We start from the raw sequence: 6000 nt of genomic DNA on the forward strand, positions 1-6000 counted from the left end.
TCCGTGCCCGGTGCAGGAATCTGCTACTGCAGCATCCCTGGCAGATGGCCATCCACAGCCTCTGTTTAAACACCTTGAGAGAGAGAGAGAGAGAGGGAGAGAGGGAGACCATCATCTCCCAGGGTAGTTTCGTCTACTACTGAACAACTCTATTAGTTGTCCAACAAAATTGTTTTTTTTGTAATTTAAAAATGGAATAAATCTACGCTGCTTCTACATGTCAGTAGCCCTTCAGATACTGAAGACTGCTATCACATGTCATGCACAGAGCTGTATCCAAATACTAAAACTAGCAAAGATTTGAAAATGACATACAAACACAGACATACCCATAGTTTCTAGTAGAGGAGGTAATGGTCTTAACAAGGCACTCTATGAAATGTATCTTAATGTAACTACTTTGCATAAAACTAGTCCCACTCAATTTCTACCCTCTTGTGCATAATTAATACCATTTCTCAGCTGGAACACTGAAAAATCTTTTGAGACCAAGATACAACATCAAACTATTTGTAAAAACTTGAAGACTCATTACTGAATGGGAAAGAACATGTCCTCAAACAGAACTAGTCTTGATTAATTTATACTTGGTTAATGCCCATACATGCTATAAAACTTACTAATACTTTACTGTACTGTACTGTACTTTAATTTTTAAAACAAATACACATACATATATACCCCAAGATATTTTTATTCTGAAAGAAGATTAAGATAATATATTAATTAGGATTAAGGTATGTCCAGAAACAAGTAGTTCTCAAGCAATAAACATGAGGAGTGTTAATTTGTAGAAATAAATTAGACAAAAGGCAGATAAACTTTTTAGGTGACAATATTACAATATAGGCCATGAAGACATAAACCCTCTAGCGCTCTGATTAACAACAGCTTGAAAATGGGTTATTTTTCTACTGTCCAGGTTGTGGTGGAAATACTGACATGCATTAAAAACCATATTCTAGCTAAGGAAAACCATATTCAAAACATAATTCAAAAACAAGCTAAAATGTTCAGAGTTTGACATTGGAAGTTACAGGAATACAAGATATTCTAAACAACTCTGTTAATTTGTAAAAGCAAAGACGTATTTCATGTTTGTCCTAAAGGGATTACAGTAACTCCTTTAAATTTGCCACCACATCTATATGCCTTAGGAAGCACCAGCAGGCATTTTTGGATCCCTAAGTGATATACACGTATTTCACATGCATTTATATGATGTATTTTACAATTTCCACAAGCATCTATACAAAATCTCATATAAAGGAAAAAGCCTTTAAAAGATAAGAAAATGTATACAGACTTATCTGGAAATAGGTTTACAAACTTATCTGGAAATAGGTTTACTGTGTTTTTATTTTTTTCTCCCCAAATTCTTAAAAATAATAAAGAGTCCCTCAAGCTGAGCTAAACTCCTCATGACTTCATGGATCCATCCATGTAATTTTCTTGGCAACAGTACAGAAGTTATTTTCATTGATTTCTGGATTTCTTTTAGTTCCAGTCTATCACCAGTCTTGAGATTTCCTGGTGACCTCCTACCCAAGTACAATCCCAGTCTAACCCTGTTTATTTTTTGAGATTATCCAATGTCGGCTAGGTACTGCAGTCTAGCTAGTTCCCAAGTTCTTAACTATGCTTTATTTTTTGGCTAATGGCAAATCAATTTCGCTACTCTGAAAAGGGAAATACTGAGGGCTAAATGCTAATCCACCGTGTTAAAATTAAGCAGTATTCTTGTCCTAATATTTCAGTCTTTACAAAGGTGACATTTCCATTTCATTCTACAAAAGCCTACTGTTTATACCCAACTGCCTAAAGCATATAGTAAACATATATAAAAGTGAAAACTTAGGACAAGCTACTCAAATCTTCTTCCAAACATAAAAAGAACACGTTTAAAATAATTTTAAAACATTAAAAAGTGGGGGGAAATCCAATATAATTATTTGCAAATTCATAACTCACATTCTTTCTAATCATGTGTCTCTTTGAAGGTCTGTTCTTTGTTCCCTCAACTGTCATTTGTAGCAAACCTAATTTCTAACTGTAAAAACAATATAAACCTATTAAATATGTGCAGAAGACATAACAATTTAGTCTTTAAGATATATATAGTACAGTATACCAACTTTTATGTCAATACTTGGATCTCATTTTCACTCACAAATATTCCTAGGACCTTCTCTACCCTGGCTTAAACTCCAGAAATTAAGATAACTAAAAACAAAGCCAAAATTAGGAGATCCTTAATTAAAGGAGATCCTTAATTAAAACAGACTCTTTAAAAAAAACTCTTGTATTTTTCTGCTGTGGTAAGGAAATAAACATCGATACAGCCAAGCTACATCTTATGCTGAGAAATCTGTGATTCCATCTTCTAATGTTTGGGCTTGTCTGCATACACTTTAGAAGATTTATATTTGAACATTTATTTACAGGCCTATATATCAACTCCATAGCAGTTGCTCGAGAACAACAATGGCAAATGGGAATACAAGAGAGAAATAAGCCTACTCTTAATCAAATTAACTCCCCCCTTTTCAACTCTAAATTAAAATTGAAAAAAAAGTAGGATTTTAGTTACAAATCTCTTAATGCTATTAAGTCTGTCTACCCTTGATCTATTACCTTATTCAAGGTCATCTTTTCTTCCTGAGCATTTCTTCACAATAGGCCTGACCAAAATAAAGCCGCAGCCTCTTCCTGCTCCGTTGATACTTTATGGGGGGATTCCAAGTACCCAAGGTTTGCAGTTCTTTGGACATCTTTTGGGAACAACTCCAAAGAAACCCCATCCATGCCCATTAAGAGAAGGAATGTGGTGAGAAAATGCCTATATCACACTACCCATTTGGTCTTCTTCCCCAGTGGAATCCATTTTCAACTATGGCTCAGCATGGAATCTGAATCAGTTTTCAGCTAGGTTTGCAAGGAATACTGTATAAGAAATGGGCAGAGGAGAGATGGAACAAGGCACAACAGATCCAAAAGAGTGATTTCAAGCAGAAGAAAGGAACTAATATTGAACTGCTAGAGCAGAAAGGAATGGAGATTAAAAAGAAAACGGCATGAAGTAACATAGGAAAAAAGGGAAACAAATAGGGATTGAGGATAAAAAAGAATGTATCTTCATGTGCAGAAAAATAATTGATTTAAAGAAAAGCTTTTAAAGTTACAAAAGTGTTCATACAATATTAACAAAATACTAAATACTGTAAAATTACTATAATTAGATCAGAATAATGTGAGCTTGCATCTCTGCTTTTAGAGTATCAAATGTACTTTCAGCTCATTTATTTTGAGATGTCACATATGTTTTTCTGAAATAAATTTTCAGGAAGCATTTAGTCCCTCCACAAGCAAACTAAACTTCCTGGAAAGCTGTCCTTGGATAACTTACTTCATGCTAAATATAAGAACAGCTGACTTGACTATTTTTTTCTTGACAGAGAATATGTTTTATAGAAAGGAAGCTTAATCTTTAATTCATCTTTTTCTTCTGCAGCTTCAGCAAGCATTGTGGCAAATAAATCTTTCCAAACAGAATACTAGCAGATATAAGTCTGACATCTAAAACTATTTTAATAGAAAAGAATGCCTGATTAAAACTACAGACTATAGATTCAAATCACTACTCAGCTATGAAAATTCATTAAATGTCTTTGGGCCAGCTACTGTTCCTCAGTCTAACCTACCAGGTTATTAAGAGGATAAGGGTGGGTGGGGAAGAATGTTTACACTACCTTGAGGTTTTTGGGGAGAAAGGCAAGGGATAAATATAATTAATGATAGATATTTATAAATGTTTGTAATGGCTTTGACTAGGGAGGAGGATCTTTTTCTCAAAACTGCCTCAGTAAAACATTCAGAACCTTATGAAGGACCTCCTTAATAAGCAGAGATTGGCATCAGTTACAATCTCTCAGGCAGCAATTTGCATTTCAATTTAAAAGACACCATAGCCCACTGAAACCAACAATTTTAGGTCAGTACAAGATCTCTCGCTTGCTCTCTTTCTGGGACAATTCAAACTGAAATAAATGATTTGCTTAAATAATTCTTTCAGGCAAGATTTGTACCTATTAACAGGCTTTTCTAAAGCTATTCAGCTCACAGGCTTTATATAGTTGGGTTAGTAATCTTCAATATTGTGGATTTTTTAAAATTAAAAACCCAATACTGTACATTCACCAGGTTGCAGATTTAGGATTTTGCTCTTACCATTGTTAAACAACTGGGATTCAGGAATCTTCTGTAACTATAATCATTCAGAGACATAGGAAAGTACTGTATGTTGTATGATGGGTAGAAAGGGGATCCCCATCTACTTTCTACCAATCTCACAATTGTATGACAGAACGAAGCAAGGTCAAAAGGACCAGCATTTTTTTCCCACAACAGCAACTCACTCTTCTTTAACTCCCCATCAGAGCAATACCATCACTATCCAGGTGTCTTCCTCCTCTCTATCCTAACTATCTGTTCTAATGGAGAGAACTGAGAGATCATAGTATGTATGCTGCAGTCAAGTATGCTGTGTGAGTCACACGCAGCACAGATAGAAGCGCTAATCAAGAAGACCTCCAATGGAAACCTCAGAAGTATGCACAGAAGACATATGGGGAAGTATTTGGGGGAGCAAAGCAATGGGATGGTCCCACTAAAAGAAGAAATCATTCATAAAAGCAAAGTGAAGATTAATAAAAACCATTCACTTCTTAGGGAGAAGGGGACAGGGGCCATCAATCTCAACCTAGTCTAGGGAGCCACTTCTTCCTGTAAAATCTGGTAGCACAGACACAGCAATTACGAAATGGACTCTGTAGAAACTCAGAGGCACTCTTGCTATACAACTTCCAGTAAAGGCTGAACCTTGATAGAAAAAAACTTTCGACAGAAAAATCCACTCGGGCTTCTGCACTGAGTCTCTTACCCAAGCTTTTATTAGTACTCGCTATGGGAACAAAGGGACGCATTCACGAAGAACAAAACCCCACAAACACGACCCAACGGCACCCGCAGTCCCTCCACTACCACAGAGAGGAAATCCGGTGGGTAATGGGTAATATGTAATAGGTAGAGGAGGAAGCCGATGAAATAATTTAGGAGAGTGACGAGAGCTAAACCTATACGCAGAACTCTTCCAAGGTTTATACGCCACAATTCATTCGTGTCTGGCCGATACCACATTTACGCCCAGGGAGGAGAACGCCAGGCAGTTTTTCCAGGCCATAAACAGGCCCGAATAGAGAATTGGGAAACGGCTGGGTGCCCTTCCCTATAAGAGGGTCCGATGGGACCCTCGGTGGGACGGAGGCGGGCAGCCGCCCCCTCCTTCGCCACAAAGGCTGGGTCGGAGTGGAAGAGTGGAGTGAAATATGCCGGCGGAACGCAGAAAAGGCAGCTCCGCCACCGCGCTCACCTTGGAAGCCTTTGCCGGGGAGGCGAAGTGTTGCGTGCATCGGGTTCCCCTGCAGCCCGGCCCGGAGCCGCCGCGGCTGCAGCTGCTGTTTGGTCAGAGCTCCCCGCCCGGACGGCGTCCCGCCTTTCGACTCTTCCCTTCTTCCTTTCCCGCCCCCTCCCTTTCCTAGGGCCCGCGAGCCGTTCCACTCTCAGGAAACTGGGCCATGTCCCTCGGCGGAGAGTGTATCACTCGCGCGCGCAGGCCCGTCTGCCGTCGGGGGAACCCCTCAGATCTTCACCGAAGACGGCTGACAAAATAAAGCATAATGATGAAGGGGGCTGCGGGGGGGGGCGAGAGAGCCGTGGAGACGCAGACACAGGCATAACAGAGAGGGAGCAGGTTCGGGCATGCGTGCCTGAATTGCATACATGCGTACTCAAGGGTCAGCCCGTTGGATACGGCGGGGGCTCGCTTCCTGAAGAACCCTTTGCTTCTCGCGAGTTGCCGCACGTCTCTTTGGCTGCGTTAAAGACTCCGGCTCCAGCTAGAGAAGATAAGGCCAGAATAAGGAAAGGGGTCTTTTTTATAGC

The 6000-nt window shown here is 39.4% G+C and overlaps 1 protein-coding gene across 2 annotated transcripts in view; it reads right to left on the reverse strand.

Annotated features, from left to right (window-relative positions):
* EVI5 (ecotropic viral integration site 5) overlaps positions 1-5675 on the reverse strand; it is an 88633-nt gene extending 82958 nt beyond the window's left edge. The window contains exon 1 of one of the 2 annotated variants that reach the window (XM_063298259.1): positions 5429-5675. The gene's annotated coding sequence lies outside the window, so the exon portion shown is untranslated. The remainder of the gene's footprint in view (positions 1-5428) is intronic. The other variant, XM_063298261.1, reaches the window with a different exon arrangement.
* Between the last annotated feature and the right edge of the window lie 325 nt (positions 5676-6000).

This window comes from Candoia aspera, chromosome 3 (genome assembly GCF_035149785.1).
Source record: "Candoia aspera isolate rCanAsp1 chromosome 3, rCanAsp1.hap2, whole genome shotgun sequence".
Classification (NCBI taxonomy): domain Eukaryota; kingdom Metazoa; phylum Chordata; class Lepidosauria; order Squamata; family Boidae; genus Candoia; species Candoia aspera.